Source organism: Myotis nattereri (assembly GCF_964212035.1).
Source record: "Myotis nattereri genome assembly, chromosome: X".
NCBI classification, from domain to species: Eukaryota; Metazoa; Chordata; class Mammalia; order Chiroptera; family Vespertilionidae; genus Myotis; species Myotis nattereri.
In genome coordinates, this window is record NC_138078.1 from 8510527 (window position 1) to 8520820 (window position 10294).

Genomic DNA, 10294 nt, shown 5'->3' on the forward strand with positions numbered 1-10294 from the left:
TAGCAGCTCTTTTTCATATAAAAATGTTTGTGTTCAAATAAGTTTGGAAAATACTACTTAACATACCACCTTGATAACACACATTACTGTTTCAGTAGGGCTAAGAAGTCCTATGCAAAAGAACCCCATTGAGCTCTGCTCAAGTAGCAATCCAAAACTCACTTGATCATAGAGCTCTGTTTCTCCTGATAATTAACACCCCACAGGATAGTCACTGTGGGGTTGGGAGACTGCATGAAATAACTGAATAGGAGAGAATAAATGGAGTTGGGGAGCAGCTTGTATGTCTTCACTGAATCCCATGGAGCCCGTCTGCTGTTTCAGGGACTCCTCTGGAAGCGAATGCACACAAATGAAGACATCTGGGCTCCTTCGTGGCATTTCCATCACTTTATTTACTGCACACAAACCATAGCTCTGCAGACACTATGGAAATACAGTTTATTTAGGTAACTAAAAATATCCCCCAAATGGCATTTGGCCATTGCTGCATTTCCCAGTTCCTCCTGCTTGCCCAGTCTTTGCTCTAAATTGCTCCTTGATAGTACAATGGAAAGAGGATGGGCCTGGCTGGCGAGGCTCAGTGGTTGAGCATAGACCTATGAACCAGAAGGTCATAGTTCAATTCCCAGTCAGGGCACATGCCCGGGTTGTGGGCTCAATCCCCAGTGTGGGGTGTGCAGGAGGCAGTCAATCAATGATTCTCTCTCATCATTGACGTTTCTATCTCTCCCTCCTTCTCTCTCCCTTTCTCTCTAAAATAATAATAATAATTATATATATATATATATATATATATATATATATATATATATATATATTAAAGAAAGAGCATGGGATTTAAAAGCTGGAATTTATGGTATTTGGGTCAGGGGCTTTGGAATGCCATAATCCTGTCTGGCCACTCAGCCATTTTCCTTTTGTGAGTTCCTGAGGAAAGCAGAAGCACAAAAAATAATGGATAAGACTCAAAACAAGAAGATATAAACCAAAGAACTTATATACTTACTAGAGGCCTGTTGCACGAAGAGATTCATGCAATAGGCATCCCTTCTCCTGGCTGCCAGCACAGGTTTTCCTCCGGCACCTGGGACCCAGGCCTTCACTCAGGCCGGAGCCGCCTTCAGTCTTCCGTCTTCGCTGCTCCAGCTCCCCTTCAGTCTTCCCTCCACAGCTTGGAGCCTATGTATGCAAATTAACCGCCATCTTTGTTGGCGGTTAATTTGCATATCACACTGATTAGCCAATGGGAGGCATAGCGAAGGTATGGTCAATTACCATGTTTGTCTATTATTAGATAGGATATGCATAGCCTGTAGACACGGGCTATAGGGTAGTGAAGACGGGGGGGGGGGCGGTATGGGCTGGGAGGAGGAGGAGTAAAGGGGGGATGGGAGAGATCTGTAATACTATCAATAATAAAAAGTATATTAAATAAATAAATACATAAATACATAAATAAAAGACTCAAAATAGTGTTTTATTATTTGCTCACAAAAGGGGCAGAATGCCGCTAAGAAAAGAGTGAATTTAGGTGGGCTACATGGGGTGAGAGCCCCTACATCATTCTTGGGTTTAAAATCCAGTTCCATCCCACTTTTAGACAGTGTAGGGGAGGGAGAAATAATTTTTCTCTACCTTTTCAAGATCTCAACTGGGGCCCCTATAACTGAAGACAAATTAACAAGAGAAAAACAAACAAAAATTTATTAACATCTATACCTCATGTATACATGGGATATATCCAGGGGGAAATAAGTAACTCACTGAGGTGGCTTAGAATTTAGGCTTAAATTCCATCTTCATCTAAAGACAAAAGGGAAGAGGGTGTGAGGTTGGCCAGTTATGAGGAAGTAACCAGGAAAAGTACAGTGAAGAAGAATAAGGTTTGTTATGCAGACTTTAAGCTAGTGCCTTCTTCATTGATAAGGGCACGTAAGTGGCAATCTAAGCTCCCAGAAAAATTCAGGTTATCTATATAGAATGTGCAGAAGTCTAGCCCTCTCTTGGATCACTTGCTCAGGGGGAAGCCAGCTATCATATTACAGTGGGGCCTTGACTTACGAGTGTCCTGACTAATGAGTTTTTTGAGATACCAGCTGTCTCTCGGCAGATTTTTTGCATTGAGTTGATAGAGTAATTTGAGTTAACGAGCTCCTTAACAAGTTCCTTAATGAGCTCGGTCTCAGAATGAATTAAACTCGTAAGTCAACGCCCCACTGTATAAGCTGACCTTTGGAAAGGTCCATGTGGTCGGGAACTGAGGGAGGCCTCTGACCAATAGCAATGAGTATCTAAGACCTCCTAACAAGAGCCACATGAGTGCACCATCTTGGAAGCAAATCCTCCAGCCTCAGTCAAGTCTTCAGATGACTATAGTCCCAGCTGACAGTCACGACTACAACCTCATGAAAGACCTTGAACCAGAACTACTGGCCAAACTACTCCCATATTCCTGACCCTCAGGAACTATGTGATAATAAATTTTTGTTGTTTTAAGTTACTAAATGTTGAGGTAATTTGTTACACAGCAAATAGATAACTAATACAGATTTTACAAATGTAATTCTGAAAAAGTGATTCTAAACTCTGGGGTACCATCTCATTTTTACAGAGAGAGAGAGAAATAAATTCTCTGGTCATGCTAATAGTAAAACCAGGATTAAAATCTCTAAAATCTATCTATTGCAACTACATTCTTTGCATTTATTCCCATATTCATTCAGTCAACATACATTATCAAGCACTTACTATGTACCAGGCAATGTTCTAGATCCTGAAGATACAGCAGAAAATCTCTGCCCTCGTGGGACTGTCATACTAGTGAAGGAGAAACAAACAGCAATACATAGAATGTTAAGTACTAATAAGAGCTAAGGAGGTAAAACAAAGCAGTGACTTAGATTAATCAGACTTCACTTCTGGCTCTCAAAATAGCCCTGGTCAGTTTCCTTCCATGTGGTGATTCTCAGATAGGTTCCCTCCATCTCCTGGCCCCACCATCCCAGGGTCACGGAGTTCTCTAAAGATGACCAGCAGATGAGTAGGGTGAGGGAAGAGAAAGTACACCTGCTTCTCAGTCACATCCAACCAAAAGCAGCACACATCCTTTCTATTCACAAACAATGACAATAAAATGTTGCATGGCTCCACCATGATACAAAGCAATCTGGGAAATGTAACCCCAACAATAGCTCTATGCTACAAAGGGGAGCAGAATCTTTGGAAGGCAGCATTTTTTCTCTGCTACAGTCTCACTGGTCTATTCCAGCTTTCTGCCTTCTCTACTTTCTGGGCCAGACTGAAGCCCGGGTACAGTCACTCCAAGGGGGAGGGTGGGGGGGGGGGAATGTCTCCCATCTTGATATCTAAATCTCATCTCAAGAAATTCAATTCTTTATCAGAGTCATTTCCCTATTTCTTAACACATTGCCAAAAAAGGCAGTCACCTGCAGTGGCGACATATGGAGTTCTCCCTCAATCCTTAGAGAAGCTTATCAGATTTTCTTTTTCATTCCCACGAGACAGAAATACCAGCCTAGCTAGTAACTCCCTGAAGTCTTAATCAGGGAAAGAAAAGGAGGCAGTGTCAGCATGTGCCAATAACCATTCACAACTTTGCTAAGAGTAAGTGACTGGGTTTTCCATCACAAACCGTAAATTATCCAGGCATCATCCTAACTGCTTATCCACAGCTACTCTCCCCAAGTCAAGGGAACACTTTACAAATGCATATTAGATGCACACAGTCCTCCAAGAGAAAAGAACAGCCCCAGTTAATTGCACAAGCAGTTAATGTCAGGAATAATCACTGAGATGAGAGTGGTTCATTAAAGCAAGTCAGGAAAAAGGAGTCTATTTAAAAAGCTAAATGGGGTTCTGAAAGGCAGACCCTGAAAAGAATGATTTCTGGGCTGATTTTATTTTAATGCAAAGATCTACTCTTTCTTTTCACTCCCTATGGTTATTTTATACAAATTGTATTACATGAGTCCCTTGGGAAACACAGGTACAAGCTTTATTTCCACTTCCTATGAAAATGACTTCCAAGGGGCTGAATTATAAATTTTTTTTAACATTCCTTAAACATTCAAATGTTCTGGAGGCAATAGATGCAAATGCAGAGACACATTGTGTTGGTTGGCAGTTTCAGAGTGTCTAACATCAACCTGTAACCTTTCACGTTAAAGAAATTTGTTCACCCTGAACTATTTACCAACTTCCCCTTGGAAAGGCAAATCATCAGCATATGTTCATAAAAGTGAATTAATTTGTTAACCCACAAGAATAAATAAAAACACCCTAGGTTTTTATTAGCAATCGCATCTGTTCCCGTTCTGCCTTTGAAAGCAAACGTGTAAAATGTCACTACACAGACAGAATGCTACAGCCATTTTAACTCAGGAGACACTAAAACACATGCTGGTCTTGGTGTTTCTGTCTCTGACATTAAAACCAGACACTGCGTGAACACAATACTCTCATCCCAACTTCTTAAAGCCATTTGAGGTCTCCTTGTTGGAAACAAGTCTGCAACTTGGTCAGTGTTTATCGTTGACAAAGGCTTCAAGAGAGGATATCTCTAAACAATGAGGCTGATTTCTTCAGGTGTCTCCAATAGGGGCAGAAATAGAATATTGGAAACCAACTATAACTGTAAGAAATATTAATCAAGCTCTGTTAACCGTGATTGTTTTGTTCTGATTAAAGAAGGCACATTCTAAACTGACTGGCAGTTATGCACACGGGACCTGGGAGCTCACCTGGAAATGCAGCCCATTCTCCCCATTTGGAGCTGCATAATATAATGGAAAGATTAACCAAAATGAGAATCGCCATCCCTTTGATGACCCCAGCCCTTTTGCATGTCACTAAGCCCTTTGAAGATCCCCAGCCCTTTGCTTATATGTTAACTGCCCATTTGGCATACTCTTTGGCTACTTCCTCATGTAATCTTTGTCCTTCTACCCAGTATAAACAGCTGACTTATTGTGGGGTGCAGAGCAGATTTTTGTGGATGACCTGCTGCTCTCCAGTACTACCAGCAGTATTGGAATAAATGCTCATATATGATTCAACCCTGTCTCTGCTTAATTGGCTCAAGTAGTGACAGACAGCCCGGACCCATTGATTGTCCCGTCACAGCTCAAGAAACAACTTTGAAAGTATACTCGTTTTCTAGGGCTGCTATAGCAAAGTACCACAAACTTGAAGGCTTTAAACAGCAAAAATGTATTCACATGACAGTGACAGCCAAGAGCAGAAGAGCCACCCAGTTAACCACCCTAGGTGTATGAGCTATAGATCATATTGTTGTCTAAAACCAAGGTTTTGTGCCTGTTTGTCATGCAGCACTATTGGGGCAACAGATAACTGATACAAAGTCCTAGCTTTTGGTTTCTGCTCTTATCCAAGGAATGTTCAGAAAGCCAAAGACAGCTTCATAATACCTGACCACTCAACAGTTTTGTGGGGCAACCAACCAATTCACTTCTTGTAGCGTTTTCTCTATCCCTGAAAGGATGCGAACATGTGGGTAAACTCCCTTAGCATCTTTCATTAGTAGACTACCTGAATCATGAATATATCAAAAGACGGAGGAAAGTGTATGCCTGTTAAAGATACTCAGTGGTAGCATAGAATGTTTTCATTTATGCAAAAAAAATTATAACAAAATATGCACAAAAAAGAACCTCAAAGGTTACATACTAAAACTCCAAAAAGATATTTTTCCCTAAGAAACTATGTGGGATTATAGGTTAATGTTCTTCTTTTGCTTGTCCATGATATCTGATTTTCCTGAAATGAACATGAATTTGTAATTTTAAAAATAGAGAAACATAGACTTAAAAAAACAGCAAAACATTAAAAGAAAAAAGCAAATACTTAAATTTATTTTCAGGGGTTGAGCAGGTTATTATCATTTGTGGTTTAAGTCAATTATGCAAACTATTGGATAAAATTAATTAACTGAAATTTAAAAAGCAGAGATCAAGGAAAACTTTTTAAAAACAGACAAAATTACTTGCAGACATATAAATAGTTGCCAGGTATACCTAGATTAGTAATGCTTTAAAAAAAAAAAAAAAAAAAAGACTGGGTTTGAGCATTTCCAGTCAATTGTTGCCTTGAGCACAGTCAACGAATGTTTTCTATATAAGGCATGATAGTAAATATTTGAGGCTTTCTGGGCCAGACTGTCTATTACAGATACTCTGCCGCTGTAGCACAAAAGTGGCCATAGACCATCTGTATATGAATGGGCAGAAGTGTGTTCCAATAAAACTTTATTTATAAAAGCATATGGCAAGCCAGATTTGGCCCATAGTCATAGTTTGCCTACTTCTGATTTAGACAAATTGCTACCATAACAATAATAGCTAATGGTCATATTGACAATAACTTATTTATATCAGAATGATGTACAATTCTCTGCACCACCTTTGCCTGCTGTTAAATCCTTTTTCTTCTTTATGTCTCAGCTTCTTCTTCCAAGAAACTTGAGACTGCTTACCTTAGAAGGACATTCTAATCATCTATTTACTCATCTTTCTCCTCCATTATGCTAAGAGCAAGCTTATGTCTTAATCTTGTGGAGAACCTGGATCATAGTAGATGCTCAATAAATAAATGTGAAGTGACTATTCAGCAAAACACAATCATGTAAAGAGAATAAGAATACAAGTCATAAACTTGGTGAAAATAGTTGCAAAGATTTATGTGATAAAGGATTGTTATTCTAACTATACAAAGAACTCCTTAAAATGAATAACACAATTAAAAATTACACAAAATATCTGAATGGACACCTTGCCAAAGAAGATATACAGATGGCAAATAAGCATATGAAAAGATGCTCCACATCATTTGTGATCAGGAAAATGCAAATTAAAATAACAATGAGGTACCACCACACACTTATTAGATGGGCCAATTTCCAAAACACCTACATCACCAAATGCTGATGAGGATGTGAAGCAATAGGAACTCTCATGCATTGCTGGTGGGAATGCAAAATGGTACAGTCACTTTGGAAGACAGTTTAGCAGTTTCTTACAAAACTAAACATACTCTCCAATCCATAAATTGCACTCCTTGGTATCTACCTAAAGTACTTGAAAACTTATGTCTACACAACAACCTGCATACAGATATTTATAGAAGTTGTATTCATAATTGCCAAAACTTAGAAGCAACCAAGATGTCCTTCAGTAAGTGAATGAATAAACTGTGGTACAGCCAGACAAAAGAATATTATTTAGTGCTAAAAAGAAATGAGCTGTTATGAAAAGACATGGAGGAAGTTTAATGCATATTACTAAGTGAAAGAAACCAATCTGAAAAGGCTACATACTGTATGATTCCAACAATATAACATTCTAGAAAAGGCAAAACTGTACAGATAGTAAAAAGATCAATGGTTTCTAGGTTTGGGGGGCAAAGGACAGGGATGAATAGGTGGAGCATAGAGGATGTTTAGGGCAGTGAAAATACTCTACATGGTACTATAATGACGGATATGTGTCATTATACATTATACATTATACATTCATTCCAAACCCATAGAATGAACAACACCAAGAGCAAACTCTAATATAAACTATAAACTTTGGGTGATAATGATTTGTCAATGCAGATTCATTTATTGTAACAAATGTATCACTCTGGTGGGGCATGTTGATATTGTGGGAGCAGGAGGTATATGAAAAATCTCTGTTCTTTCCACTCAGTCTTGCTGTAAACCTAAAACTGCTCTAAAAAATAAAGTCTACTTTAAAACACACACACAGTTACATCATTATTGCAAGTGCTTACTCAGCCTCTTCTAAGGCCTTAGGAGGCATTAAAAGCTAATTAATTAGGCAACAGATCTGACACCAAAAGCACATGTGACAAAAGAAAAAATAGATAAATTGGACTTCATCAAAATTAAAAAGTTTTGTGTTGCAAATGTTACTATCAAGAAGGTAAAAAAACAACCCACAGAAAAGGAGAGCATTTTCTACAAATCCTTGATCTAATAAGGGACTGGTGGTATCCAGAATACTATGTAAAGAACTCTTGCAATTCAATAAGAAGACAAATATGTCAATTAAAACATGGGCAAAGGATATAAATACAAATTCCTTCAAAGATGTACAAATACATATTTCTTAGCATGAGAGTGAAATACTGCAATAATAATAATGATTGTTAATACTAATAATTTTCATTTAAAAAGCAATTATTGCCCTAGCTGGATTGGCTCAGCGTATAGAGCATCGGTCCCGCAGACTAAAGGGTCCAGGGTTCGATTCTGGTCAAGGGCACGTACCTTGGTTGCAGGCTTGATTCCTGGTCCTGGTCCGGGAGCGTGCAGGAGGCAATCAATCGATGTGTCTCTCTCACATCCATGTATTTCTCTCTCTGGCTCTCCCCTTCCTTTCACTCTGAAAATCAATGGGAAAAATATCCTTTATTTTAAAAAATAAAAATGTTGGATGTTTTAAAAATATTTGAAACAGAAATTATCATTTTAATCCCTTTTCAGCCATTCTTAATCCTTTTTGGATTAAGGCAGATGTTAAAATTGATAATTAACATAAACTCCCTGCCCTGACCAGTGTAACTCAGTTGGTTGGGCATTATCCATGCAACCAATTGATGTTTCTCAGATCAATGTGTTTCTCTTTTTTCCCTCTCCCTTCCTCTCTCTCTAAAATCAATTTTTTAAAATTTTATAAATAATAAAATAATAAACTTCCTTTCTTACATATATTTTAAAGTGTTAGAAATGACAATGTCAAAAATTCAGTTTTTTTTTACCCACTTCACTGGTGTGGTTTCCATTTCACAGAAAACAGCCACCAATTCATTTTTGTCAATCTCCATAGTAAAGTGGACAGACACAGAATGGCAAAAAGAGCACTCCATGGTTTTTTCCAAGTCTGTCTCCCAAGTCTTTTTATTTAAACAACTAGAGGCCTGGTGCACGAAATTCATGCGGGGGTTGAGGGGGTCCCTCAGCCTGGCCTGCACCCTCTCACAATCTGGAACCGTTGGCTCCTAACCGCTCGCCTGCCTGCCTGCCTGATTGCCCCTAACCACCTTTGCCTGCCTGCCTGATTGCCCCTAACTGCTCACCTGCCTGCCTGATTGCCCCTAACCACTTCTGCCTCAGCCCTGTTGCCATGGCTTCATCCGGAAGGATGTCCGGAATGATGTCCGGAAGGTTGTTTGGCTGTCTGGTCTAATTAGCATATTACGCTTTTATTATTATAGATAGGAGAATTCATTTCCTTTAAAAGAAATAACACTTTGATTAATTAAAAAGAGGATGAAAAGTTATACTAGATCAAGTCAAACAACAGCCAAGTTTTGTATCCACCTATTTAAACAGTAAAAAAGAAGTTGATTTTCATTCCATTATGATCGTATCAAAGCAAGGCATCATGATCAAATGCAATTACTTAATCCTGATATTTTTAATTATTCCAAGTGTGTTTGATTCTATTCTATATTTTCTTTTTTTTAAATATATTTTTATTGATTTCAGAGAGGAAGGAAGAGGGAGAGATAGAAACATCAATGATGAGAGAGAATCATTGATCAGCTACCTCCTGCACACCCCCTTCTGGGGATCAAGCCTGCAACCTGAGCATGTGCCCCGACCAGGAATCAAACCATGACTCAACCACAGAGTCACACCAGCAGGGCTATTCTATATTTTCATAAAGTACTTGCATTTCTCCCAACATTTTACCTTATTATTGGGAACTTTATAATTCTTAGTGCATTGGTTTCCAGCTTAAGTGTGCATTTGCAAATATACTTTGCCCATATTAACTAGAAAAGCAAAAGTGATCCTATTACTATCTCTTAGGACAGTAACAAAAGAATATACAAAGATGCTCTTAGGAAAAATTGTCAAAAACTTGTAAGGGGGCAAAGATTATTGAATGTCACCTTGGCCAGTGTGGCTCAATTGGTTGGAGTGTTGTTCCAGTGTACCCAAACAATTGATATTCTTTCACACTGATGTTTCTCTCTCTTTCTAGCTTCCCCTCAAATCAATGAACAGATCCTTGGGTGAAAATTAAAAAAATATATATATATATATATATATATATATATATATATATATATATATATATTTGAACGTCTTCCCAATAGAGTGCTGGGTATTTTCCAATGGAATCTTCCAGGATTATCTAATTCTATAAGGGTACATGCACCTTTGTCATTCCACCATTAGGCTATTTTACAACTCTATAAAAGTAACCGTTAAGTTGTAGAAAACTGTCAGAAGTGCAAA